The sequence below is a fragment of the Lissotriton vulgaris genome, unplaced genomic scaffold, assembly GCF_964263255.1.
Source record: "Lissotriton vulgaris unplaced genomic scaffold, aLisVul1.2 SCAFFOLD_219, whole genome shotgun sequence".
In the NCBI taxonomy this organism is placed as follows: domain Eukaryota; kingdom Metazoa; phylum Chordata; class Amphibia; order Caudata; family Salamandridae; genus Lissotriton; species Lissotriton vulgaris.
In genome coordinates, this window is record NW_028246735.1 from 1,547,135 (window position 1) to 1,560,828 (window position 13,694).

The following is a 13,694-nucleotide window of genomic DNA, read 5'->3' on the forward strand; positions in this document are numbered from 1 at the left end:
TCACCAGCCAGAAGGAGACTCCAGCATAAGGAGGTTGCCTTGGTGTTCTTTAACCAATGCACGCACATGCTTCACCAGCCAGAAGGAGACTCCAGCATAAGGAGGGCGCCTTGGTGTTCATTAACCCATGCATGCACCCGCTTTACCACCAGAAGGAGACTCCAGCATAAGGAGGGCGCCTTGGTGTTCATTAACCCGTGCACGCACCTGCTTTACCAGCCAGAAGGAGACTCTAGCATAAGGAGGGCGCCTTGGTGTCCATTAACCCATGCACGCACCTGCTTTACCAGCCAGAAGGAGACTCCAGCATAAGGAGGGCGCCTTGATGTTCATTAACCAATGCATGCACCTGTTTTACCACCAAAAGGAGACTCCAGCATACGGAGGGCGCCTTGGTGTTCATTAACCCATGCATGCACCCGCTTTACCACCAGAAGGAGACTCCAGCATAAGGAGGGCACCTCGGTGTTTATTAACCCATGCACGCACCTGCTTTACCAGCCAGAAGGAGACTCCAGCATAAGGAGGGCCCCTTGGTGTTCATTAACCCAAGCATGCACCCGCTTTACCACCAGAAGGAGACTCCAGCATAAGGAGGGCGCCTTGGTGTTCATTAACCCATGCACGCACCTGCTTTACCAGCCAGAAGGAGACTCCAGCATAAGGAGGGCCCCTTGGTGTTCATTAACCCATGCACGCACCTGCTTTACCACCAGAAGGAGACTTCAGCATAAGGAGGGCCCCTTGGTGTTCATTAACCCATGCATGCGCCCACTTTACCACCCGAAGGAGACTCCAGCATAAGGAGGGCTCCTTGGTGTTCATTAACCCATGCACGCACTTGCTTTACCACCAGAAGGAGACTCCAGCATAAGGAGGGCACCTTGGTGTTCATTAACTCATGCACGCGCCTGCTTTGCCAGCCAGAAGGAGACTCCAGCATAAGGAGGGCACCTTGGTGTTCATTAACCCATGCACGCACCTGCTTTACCACCAGAAGGAGACTCCAGCATACGGAGGGCGCCTTGGTGTTCAGTAACCCATGCATGCGCCCGCTTTACCACCAGAAGGAGACTCTAGCATAAGGAGGGCGCCTTATGTTCATTAACCCATGCACGCGCCTGCTTTGCCAGCCAGAAGGAGACACCAGCATAAGGAGGGCACCTTGGTGTTCATTAACCCATGCACGCACCTGCTTTACCAGCCAGAAGGAGACTCCAGCATAAGGAGGGCACCTTGGTGTTCATTAACCCATGCACGCACCTGCTTTACCAGCCAGAAGAAGACTCCAGCATAAGGAAGGCTCCTTGGTGTTCATTAAGCCATGCATGCACCTGCTTTACCAGCCAGAAGGAGACTCCAACATAAGGAGGGCGCCTTGGTGTTCATTAACCCATGCAAGCACCCGCTTTACCACCAGAAGGAGATTCCAGCATAAGGAGCGCGCCTTGGTGTTCATTAACCCATGCATGCACCTGCTTTACCAGCCAGAAGGAGAATCCAGCATAAGGAGGGCGCCTTGGTGTTCATGAACCCATGCACGCACCTGCTTTACCAGCCAGAAGAAGACTCCAGCATAAGGAGGGCGCCTTGGTGTTCATTAACCCATACATGCACCTGCTTTACCACCAGAAGGAGACTCCAGCATAAAGAGGGAGCCTTATGTTCATTAACCCATGCACACACATGCTTTACCACCAGAAGGAGTCTCCAGCATAAGGAGGGCGCCTTGGTTTTCTTTAACCCATGCACGAGCCTGCTTTACCACCAGAAGGAGACTCCAGCATAAGGAGGGCACCTTGGTGTTCATTAACCCATGCACGCACCCGCTTTACCACCAGAAGGAGACTCCAGCATAAGCAGGGCGCCTTGGTGTCCATTAACCCATGCACGCACCTGCTTTACCGCCAGAAGGAGACTCCAGCATAAGCAGGGCGCCTTGGTGTTCATTAACCCATGCATGCACCTACTTTACCGCCAGAAGGAGACTCCAGCATAAGGAGGGCGCCTTGGTGTTCATTAACCCATGCATGCACCTGCTTTACCAGCCAGAAGGAGACTCCAGCATAAGGAGGGCACCTTGGTGTTCATTAACCCATGCATGCACCTGCTTTACCAGTCAGAAGGAGACTGCAGCATAAGGAGGGCGCCTTGGTGTTCATTAACCCATGCACGCACCTGCTTTACCAGCCAGAAGGAGACTCCAGCATAAGGAGGGGGCCTTGGTGTTCATTAACCCATGCACGCACCTGTTTTACCACCAGAAGGAGACTCCAGCATAAGGAGGGCGCCATGGTGTTCATTAACCCATGCATGCACCCGCTTTACCACCAGAAGGAGACTCCAGCATAAGGAGGGCACCTCGGTGTTTATTAACCCATGCACGCGCCTGCTTTACCACCAGAAGGAGACTCCAGCATAAAGAGGGCGCCTTGGTGTTCATTAACCCATGCACGCACCCGCTTTACCACCAGAAGAAGACTTCAGCATAAGGAGGGCGCCTTGGTGTTCATTAACCCATGCACGCACCTGCTTTACCAGCCAGAAGGAGACTCCAGCATAAGGAGGGCGCCTTGGTGTTCATTAACCCATGCATGCACCCGCTTTACCACCAGAAGGAGACTCCAGCATAAGGAGGGCACCTCGGTGTTTATTAACCCATGCACGCGCCTGCTTTACCACCAGAATGGAACTCCAGCATAAAGAGGGCGCCTTGGTGTTCATTAACCCATGCATGCACCCGCTTTACCACCAGAAGGAGACTTCAGCATAAGGAGGGCGCCTTGGTGTTCATTAACCCATGCACGCACCTGCTTTACCAGCCAGAAGGAGACTCCAGCATAAGGAGGGCGCCTTGGTGTTCATTAACCCATGCACGCACCTGTTTTACCACCAGAAGGAGACTCCAGCATAAGGAGGGCGCCTTGGTGTTCTTTAACCCATGCACGCACATGCTTCACCAGCCAGAAGGAGACTCCAGCATAAGGAGGGCGCCTTGGTGTTCTTTAACCAATGCACGCACATGCTTCACCAGCCAGAAGGAGACTCCAGCATAAGGAGGGCGCCTTGGTGTTCATTAACCCATGCATGCACCCGCTTTACCACCAGAAGGAGACTCCAGCATAAGGAGGGCGCCTTGGTGTTCATTAACCCATGCACGCACCTGCTTTACCAGCCAGAAGGAGACTCTAGCATAAGGAGGGCGCCTTGGTGTCCATTAACCCATGCACGCACCTGCTTTACCAGCCAGAAGGAGACTCCAGCATAAGGAGGGCGCCTTGATGTTCATTAACCCTTGCACGCACCTGTTTTACCACCAAAAGGAGACTCCAGCATACGGAGGGCGCCTTGGTGTTCATTAACCCATGCATGCGCCTGCTTTACCACCCGAAGGAGACTCCAGCATAAGGAGGGCGCCTTGGTGTTCATTAACCCATGCACGCACCTGCTTTACCAGCCAGAAGGAGACTCCAGCATAAGGAGGGCCCCTTGGTGTTCATTAACCCATGCACGCACCTGCTTTAACACCAGAAGGAGACTTCAGCATAAGGAGGGCCCCTTGGTGTTCATTAACCCATGCATGCGCCCGCTTTACCACCCGAAGGAGACTCCAGCATAAGGAGGGCGCCTTGGTTTTCATTAACCCATGCACGCACTTGCTTTACCACCAGAAGGAGACTCCAGCATAAGGAGGGCACCTTGGTGTTCATTAACCCATGCACGCGCCTGCTTTGCCAGCCAGAAGGAGACTCCAGCATAAGGAGGGCACCTTGGTGTTCATTAACCCATGCACGCACCTGCTTTACCACCAGAAGGAGACTCCAGCATACGGAGGGCGCCTTGGTGTTCAGTAACCCATGCATGCGCCCGCTTTACCACCAGAAGGAGACTCCAGCATAAGGAGGGCGGCTTATGTTCATTAACCCATGCATGCACCTGCTTTACCAGCCAGAAGGAGACTCCAGCATAAGGAGGGCGCCTTGGTGTTCATTAACCCATGCACGCACCTGCTTTACCAGCCAGAAGGAGACTCCAGCATACGGAGGGCGCCTTAGTGTTCATTAACCCATGCATGCGCCTGCTTTACCACCAGAAGGAGACTCCAGCATAAGGAGGGCGCCTTGGTGTTCATTAACCCATGCACGCACCTGCTTTACCACCAGAAGGAGACTCCAGCATAAGGAGGGCACCTTGGTGTTCATTAACCCATGCACGCACCTGCTTTATCAGCCAGAAGGAGACTCCAGCATAAGGAGGGCGCCTTGGTGTTCATTAACCCATGCAAGCACCCGCTTTACCACCAGAAGGAGATTCCAGCATAAGGAGGGCGCCTTGGTGTTCATTAACCCATGCATGCACCTGCTTTACCAGCCAGAAGGAGACTCCAGCATAAGGAGGGCGCCTTGGTGTTCATTAACCCATGCACGCACCTGCTTTACCAGCCAGAAGAAGACTCCAGCATAAGGAGGGCGCCTTGGTGTTCATTAACCCATGCATGCACCTGCTTTACCACCAGAAGGAGACTCCAGCATAAAGAGGGAGCCTTATGTTCATTAACCCATGCACGCACATGCTTTACCACCAGAAGGAGTCTCCAGCATAAGGAGGGCGCCTTGGTTTTCTTTAACCCATGCAAGCACCTGCTTTACCAGCCAGAAGGAGACTCCAGCATAAGGAGGGCGCCTTGGTGTTCATTAACCCATGCAAGCACCCGCTTTACCACCAGAAGGAGATTCCAGCATAAGGAGGGCGCCTTGGTGTTCATTAACCCATGCACGCACCTGCTTTACCAGCCAGAAAAAGACTCCAGCATAAGGAAGGCTCCTTGGTGTTCATTAAGCCATGCATGCCCCTGCTTTACCAGCCAGAAGGAGACTCCAACATAAGGAGGGCGCCTTGGTGTTCATTAACCCATGCAAGCACCCGCTTTACCACCAGAAGGAGATTCCAGCATAAGGAGGGCGCCTTGGTGTTCATTAACCCATGCATGCACCTGCTTTACCAGCCAGAAGGAGACTCTAGCATAAGGAGGGCACCTTGGTGTTCATTAACCCATGCACGCACCTGCTTTACCAGCCAGAAGAAGACTCCAGCATAAGGAGGGCGCCTTGGTGTTCATTAACCCATACATGCACCTGCTTTACCACCAGAAGGAGACTCCAGCATAAAGAGGGAGCCTTATGTTCATTAACCCATGCAGGCACATGCTTTACCACCAGAAGGAGTCTCCAGCATAAGGAGGGCGCCTTGGTTTTCTTTAACCCATGCACGAGCCTGCTTTACCACCAGAAGGAGACTCCAGCATAAGGAGGGCATCTTGGAGTTCATTAACCCATGCACGCACCTGCTTTACCACCAGAAGGAGACTCCAGCATAAAGAGGGCGCCTTTGTTTTCTTTAACCCATGCACGCGCCTGCTTTACCACCAGAAGGAGTCTCCAGCATAAGGAGGGCGCCTTGGTGTTCATTAACCCATGCAGGCACCCACTTTACCAGCCAGAAGGAGACTCCAGCATAAGGAGGGCGCCTTGGTGTTCTTTAACCCATGCATGCACCCGCTTTACCAGCCAGAAGGAGACTCAAGCATAAGGAGAGTGCTTTGGTGTTCATTAACCCATGCACGCGCCTGCTTTACCACCAGAAGGAGACTCCAGCATAAGGAGGGCGCCTTGGTGTTCATTAACCCATGCATGCACCTGCTTTACCAGCCAGAAGGAGGCTCCAGCATAAGGGGGGCGCCTTGGTGTTCATTAACCCATGCAGGCACCCGCTTTACCAGCCAGAAGGAGACTCCAGCATAAGGAGGGCGCCTTGGTGTTCATTAACCCATGCACGCACCTGCTTTACCACCAGAAGGAGATTCCAGCATAAGGAGGGCGCCTTGGTGCTCATTAACCCATGCACGCACCTGCTTTACCACCAGAAGGAGACTCCAGCATAAGGAGGGCGCCTTGGTGTTCATTAACCCATGCACGCGCCTGCTTTACCACCAGAAGGAGACTTCAGCATAAGGAGGGCGCCTTGGTGTTCATTAACCCATGCACGCACCCGCTTTACCACCAGAAGGAGACTTCAGCATATGGAGGGCGCCTTGGTGTTCATTAACCCATGCACGCACCTGCGTTACCAGCCAGAAGGAGACTCCAGCATAAGGAGGGCGCCTTGGTGTTCATTAACCCATGCACGCACCTGCTTTACCAGCCAGAAGGAGACTCCAGCATAAGGAGGGCGCCTTGGTGTTCATTAACCCATGCACGCACCCGCTTTACCACCAGAAGGAGACTCCTGCATAAGGAGGGCGCCTTGGTGTTCATTAACCCATGCACGCACCCGCTTTACCAGCCAGAAGAAGACTCCAGCATAAGGAGGGCACCTTGGTGTTCATTAACCCATGCACACACCCGCTTTACCACCAGAAGGAGACTCCAGGATAAGGAGGGCGCCTTGGTGTTCATTAACCCATGCACGCACCTGCTTTCCCACCAGAAGGAGACTCCAGCATAAGGAGGGCGCCTTGGTGTACATTAACCCATGCATGCACCTGCTTTCCCACCAGAAGGAGACTCCAGCATAAGGAGGGCGCCTTGGTGTTCTTTAACCCATGCACGCACATGCTTCACCAGCCAGAAGGAGACTCCAGCATAAGGAGGGCGCCTTGGTGTTCTTTAACCAATGCACGCACATGCTTCACCAGCCAGAAGGAGACTCCAGCATAAGGAGGGCGCCTTGGTGTTCATTAACCCATGCATGCACCCGCTTTACCACCAGAAGGAGACTCCAGCATAAGGAGGGCGCCTTGGTGTTCATTAACCCATGCACGCACCTGCTTTACCAGCCAGAAGGAGACTCTAGCATAAGGAGGGCGCCTTGGTGTCCATTAACCCATGCACGCACCTGCTTTAACACCAGAAGGAGACTTCAGCATAAGGAGGGCCCCTTGGTGTTCATTAACCCATGCATGCGCCCGCTTTACCACCCGAAGGAGACTCCAGCATAAGGAGGGCGCCTTGGTTTTCATTAACCCATGCACGCACTTGCTTTACCACCAGAAGGAGACTCCAGCATAAGGAGGGCACCTTGGTGTTCATTAACCCATGCACGCGCCTGCTTTGCCAGCCAGAAGGAGACTCCAGCATAAGGAGGGCACCTTGGTGTTCATTAACCCATGCACGCACCTGCTTTACCACCAGAAGGAGACTCCAGCATACGGAGGGCGCCTTGGTGTTCAGTAACCCATGCATGCGCCCGCTTTACCACCAGAAGGAGACTCCAGCATAAGGAGGGCGGCTTATGTTCATTAACCCATGCATGCACCTGCTTTACCAGCCAGAAGGAGACTCCAGCATAAGGAGGGCGCCTTGGTGTTCATTAACCCATGCACGCACCTGCTTTACCAGCCAGAAGGAGACTCCAGCATACGGAGGGCGCCTTAGTGTTCATTAACCCATGCATGCGCCTGCTTTACCACCAGAAGGAGACTCCAGCATAAGGAGGGCGCCTTGGTGTTCATTAACCCATGCACGCACCTGCTTTACCACCAGAAGGAGACTCCAGCATAAGGAGGGCACCTTGGTGTTCATTAACCCATGCACGCACCTGCTTTATCAGCCAGAAGGAGACTCCAGCATAAGGAGGGCGCCTTGGTGTTCATTAACCCATGCAAGCACCCGCTTTACCACCAGAAGGAGATTACAGCATAAGGAGGGCGCCTTGGTGTTCATTAACCCATGCATGCACCTGCTTTACCAGCCAGAAGGAGACTCCAGCATAAGGAGGGCGCCTTGGTGTTCATTAACCCATGCACGCACCTGCTTTACCAGCCAGAAGAAGACTCCAGCATAAGGAGGGCGCCTTGGTGTTCATTAACCCATGCATGCACCTGCTTTACCACCAGAAGGAGACTCCAGCATAAAGAGGGAGCCTTATGTTCATTAACCCATGCACGCACATGCTTTACCACCAGAAGGAGTCTCCAGCATAAGGAGGGCGCCTTGGTTTTCTTTAACCCATGCAAGCACCTGCTTTACCAGCCAGAAGGAGACTCCAGCATAAGGAGGGCGCCTTGGTGTTCATTAACCCATGCAAGCACCCGCTTTACCACCAGAAGGAGATTCCAGCATAAGGAGGGCGCCTTGGTGTTCATTAACCCATGCACGCACCTGCTTTACCAGCCAGAAAAAGACTCCAGCATAAGGAAGGCTCCTTGGTGTTCATTAAGCCATGCATGCACCTGCTTTACCAGCCAGAAGGAGACTCCAACATAAGGAGGGCGCCTTGGTGTTCATTAACCCATGCAAGCACCCGCTTTACCACCAGAAGGAGATTCCAGCATAAGGAGGGCGCCTTGGTGTTCATTAACCCATGCATGCACCTGCTTTACCAGCCAGAAGGAGACTCTAGCATAAGGAGGGCGCCTTGGTGTTCATTAACCCATGCACGCACCTGCTTTACCAGCCAGAAGAAGACTCCAGCATAAGGAGGGCGCCTTGGTGTTCATTAACCCATACATGCACCTGCTTTACCACCAGAAGGAGACTCCAGCATAAAGAGGGAGCCTTATGTTCATTAACCCATGCACGCACATGCTTTACCACCAGAAGGAGTCTCCAGCATAAGGAGGGCGCCTTGGTTTTCTTTAACCCATGCACGAGCCTGCTTTACCACCAGAAGGAGACTCCAGCATAAGGAGGGCATCTTGGAGTTCATTAACCCATGCACGCACCTGCTTTACCACCAGAAGGAGACTCCAGCATAAAGAGGGCGCCTTGGTTTTCTTTAACCCATGCACGCGCCTGCTTTACCACCAGAAGGAGTCTCCAGCATAAGGAGGGCGCCTTGGTGTTCTTTAACCCATGCACGCGCCTGCTTTACCACCAGAAGGAGACTCCAGCATAAGGAGGGCGCCTTGGAGTTCATTAACCCATGCACACACCTGCTTTACCACCAGAAGGAGACTTCAGCATAAGGAGGGCGCCTTGGTTTTCTTTAACCCATGCACGCGCCTGCTTTACCACCAGAAGGAGTCTCCAGCATAAGGAGGGCGCCTTGGTGTTCTTTAACCCATGAACTCGCCTGCTTTACCACCAGAAGGAGACTCCAGCATAAGGAGGGCGCCTTGGTGTTCTTTAACCCATGCATGCACCCGCTTTACCAGCCAGAAGGAGACTCAAGCATAAGGAGAGTGCTTTGGTGTTCATTAACCCATGCACGCGCCTGCTTTACCACCAGAAGGAGACTCCAGGGCGCCTTGGTGTTCATTAACCCATGCATGCACCTGCTTTACCAGCCAGAAGGAGGCTCCAGCATAAGGGGGGCGCCTTGGTGTTCATTAACCCATGCAGGCACCCGCTTTACCAGCCAGAAGGAGACTCCAGCATAAGGAGGGCGCCTTGGTGTTCATTAACCCATGCACGCACCTGCTTTACCACCAGAAGGAGATTCCAGCATAAGGAGGGCGCCTTGGTGCTCATTAACCCATGCACGCACCTGCTTTACCACCAGAAGGAGACTCCAGCATAAGGAGGGCGCCTTGGTGTTCATTAACCCATGCACGCGCCTGCTTTACCACCAGAAGGAGACTTCAGCATAAGGAGGGCGCCTTGGTGTTCATTAACCCATGCACGCACCCGCTTTACCACCAGAAGGAGACTTCAGCATATGGAGGGCGCCTTGGTGTTCATTAACCCATGCACGCACCTGCGTTACCAGCCAGAAGGAGACTCCAGCATAAGGAGGGCGCCTTGGTGTTCATTAACCCATGCACGCACCTGCTTTACCAGCCAGAAGGAGACTCCAGCATAAGGAGGGCGCCTTGGTGTTCATTAACCCATGCACGCACCCGCTTTACCACCAGAAGGAGACTCCTGCATAAGGAGGGCGCCTTGGTGTTCATTAACCCATGCACGCACCCGCTTTACCAGCCAGAAGAAGACTCCAGCATAAGGAGGGCGCCTTGGTGTTCATTAACCCATGCACTCACCCGCTTTACCACCAGAAGGAGACTCCAGGATAAGGAGGGCGCCTTGGTGTTCATTAACCCATGCACGCACCTGCTTTACCACCAGAAGGAGACTCCAGCATAAGGAGGGCGCCTTGGTGTACATTAACCCATGCATGCACCTGCTTTCCCACCAGAAGGAGACTCCAGTATAAGGAGGGCACCTTGGTGTTCATTAACCCATGCACGCACCTGCTTTACCACCAGAAGGAGACTCCAGCATAAGGAGGGCGCCTTGGTGTCCATTAACCCATGCACGCACCTGCTTTACCGCCAGAAGGAGACTCCAGCATAAGCAGGGCGCCTTGGTGTTCATTAACCCATGCACGCACCTGCTTTACCGCCAGAAGGAGACTCCAGCATAAGGAGGGCGCCTTGGTGTTCATTAACCCATGCATGCACCTGCTTTACCAGCCAGAAGGAGACTCCAGCATAAGGAGGGCACATTGGTGTTCATTAACCCATGCATGCACCTGCTTTACCAGCCAGAAGGAGACTGCAGCATAAGGAGGGCGCCTTGGTGTTCATTAACCCATGCACGCACCTGCTTTACCAGCCAGAAGGACACTCCAGCATAAGGAGGGCGCCTTGGTGTTCATTAACCCATGCACGCACCTGTTTTACCACCAGAAGGAGACTCCAGCATAAGGAGGGCGCCTTGGTGTTCATTAACCCATGCATGCACCCGCTTTACCACCAGAAGGAGACTCCAGCATAAGGAGGGCACCTCGGTGTTTATTAACCCATGCACGCACCTGCTTTACCAGCCAGAAGGAGACTCCAGCATAAGGAGGGCCCCTTGGTGTTCATTAACCCAAGCACGCGCCTGCTTTACCACCAGAAGGAGTCTCCAGCATAAGGAGGGCGCCTTGGTGTTCTTTAACCCATGCACTCGCCTGCTTTACCACCAGAAGGAGACTCCAGCATAAGGAGGGCGCCTTGGTGTTCTTTAACCCATGCATGCACCCGCTTTACCAGCCAGAAGGAGACTCAAGCATAAGGAGAGTGCTTTGGTGTTCATTAACCCATGCACGTGCCTGCTTTACCACCAGAAGGAGACTCCAGTATAAGGAGGGCGCCTTGGTGTTCATTAACCCATGCATGCACCTGCTTTACCAGCCAGAAGGAGGCTCCAGCATAAGGGGGGCGCCTTGGTGTACATTAACCCATGCATGCACCTGCTTTCCCACCAGAAGGAGACTCCAGTATAAGGAGGGCACCTTGGTGTTCATTAACCCATGCACGCACCTGCTTTACCACCAGAAGGAGACTCCAGCATAAGGAGGGCGCCTTGGTGTCCATTAACCCATGCACGCACCTGCTTTACCGCCAGAAGGAGACTCCAGCATAAGCAGGGCGCCTTGGTGTTCATTAACCCATGCATGCACCTGCTTTACCACCAGAAGGAGACTCCAGCATAAGGAGGGCGCCTTGGTGTTCATTAACCCATGCATGCACCTGCTTTACCAGCCAGAAGGAGACTCCAGCATAAGGAGGGCACATTGGTGTTCATTAACCCATGCATGCACCTGCTTTACCAGCCAGAAGGAGACTGCAGCATAAGGAGGGCGCCTTGGTGTTCATTAACCCATGCACGCACCTGCTTTACCAGCCAGAAGGAGACTCCAGCATAAGGAGGGCGCCTTGGTGTTCATTAACCCATGCACGCACCTGTTTTACCACCAGAAGGAGACTCCAGCATAAGGAGGGCGCCTTGGTGTTCATTAACCCATGCATGCACCCGCTTTACCACCAGAAGGAGACTCCAGCATAAGGAGGGCACCTCGGTGTTTATTAACCCATGCACGCGCCTGCTTTACCACCAGAAGGAGACTCCAGCATAAAGAGGGCGCCTTGGTGTTCATTAACCAATGCACGCACCCGCTTTACCACCAGAAGGAGACTTCAGCATAAGGAGGGCGCCTTGGTGTTCATTAACCCATGCACGCACCTGTTTTACCACCAGAAGGAGACTCCAGCATAAGGAGGGCGCCTTGGTGTTCATTAACCCATGCATGCACCCGCTTTACCACCAGAAGGAGACTCCAGCATAAGGAGGGCACCTCGGTGTTTATTAACCCATGCACGCACCCGCTTTACCAGCCAGAAGAAGACTCCAGCATAAGGAGGGCGCCTTGGTGTTCATTAACCCATGCACTCACCCGCTCTACCACCAGAAGGAGACTCCAGGATAAGGAGGGCGCCTTGGTGTTCATTAACCCATGCACTCACCTGCTTTACCACCAGAAGGAGACTCCAGCATAAGGAGGGCGCCTTGGTGTACATTAACCCATGCATGCACCTGCTTTCCCACCAGAAGGAGACTCCAGTATAAGGAGGGCACCTTGGTGTTCATTAACCCATGCACGCACCTGCTTTACCACCAGAAGGAGACTCCAGCATAAGGAGGGCGCCTTGGTGTCCATTAACCCATGCACGCACCGGCTTTACCGCCAGAAGGAGACTCCAGCATAAGCAGGGCGCCTTGGTGTTCATTAACCCATGCACGCACCTGCTTTACCGCCAGAAGGAGACTCCAGCATAAGGAGGGCGCCTTGGTGTTCATTAACCCATGCATGCACCTGCTTTACCAGCCAGAAGGAGACTCCAGCATAAGGAGGGCACATTGGTGTTCATTAACCCATGCATGCACCTGCTTTACCAGCCAGAAGGAGACTGCAGCATAAGGAGGGCGCCTTGGTGTTCATTAACCCATGCACGCACCTGCTTTACCAGCCAGAAGGAGACTCCAGCATAAGGAGGGCGCCTTGGTGTTCATTAACCCATGCACGCACCTGTTTTACCACCAGAAGGAGACTCCAGCATAAGGAGGGCGCCTTGGTGTTCATTAACCCATGCATGCACCCGCTTTACCACCAGAAGGAGACTCCAGCATAAGGAGGGCACCTCGGTGTTTATTAACCCATGCACGCACCTGCTTTACCAGCCAGAAGGAGACTCCAGCATAAGGAGGGCCCCTTGGTGTTCATTAACCCAAGCACGCGCCTGCTTTACCACCAGAAGGAGTCTCCAGCATAAGGAGGGCGCCTTGTGGTCTTTAACCCATGCACTCGCCTGCTTTACCACCAGAAGGAGACTCCAGCATAAGGAGGGCGCCTTGGTGTTCTTTAACCCATGCATGCACCCGCTTTACCAGCCAGAAGGAGACTCAAGCATAAGGAGAGTGCTTTGGTGTTCATTAACCCATGCACGTGCCTGCTTTACCACCAGAAGGAGACTCCAGCATAAGGAGGGCGCCTTGGTGTTCATTAACCCATGCATGCACCTGCTTTACCAGCCAGAAGGAGGCTCCAGCATAAGGGGGGCGCCTTGGTGTACATTAACCCATGCATGCACCTGCTTTCCCACCAGAAGGAGACTCCAGTATAAGGAGGGCACCTTGGTGTTCATTAACCCATGCACGCACCTGCTTTACCACCAGAAGGAGACTCCAGCATAAGGAGGGCGCCTTGGTGTCCATTAACCCATGCACGCACCTGCTTTACCGCCAGAAGGAGACTCCAGCATAAGCAGGGCGCCTTGGTGTTCATTAACCCATGCATGCACCTGCTTTACCGCCAGAAGGAGACTCCAGCATAAGGAGGGCGCCTTGGTGTTCATTAACCCATGCATGCACCTGCTTTACCAGCCAGAAGGAGACTCCAGCATAAGGAGGGCACATTGGTGTTCATTAACC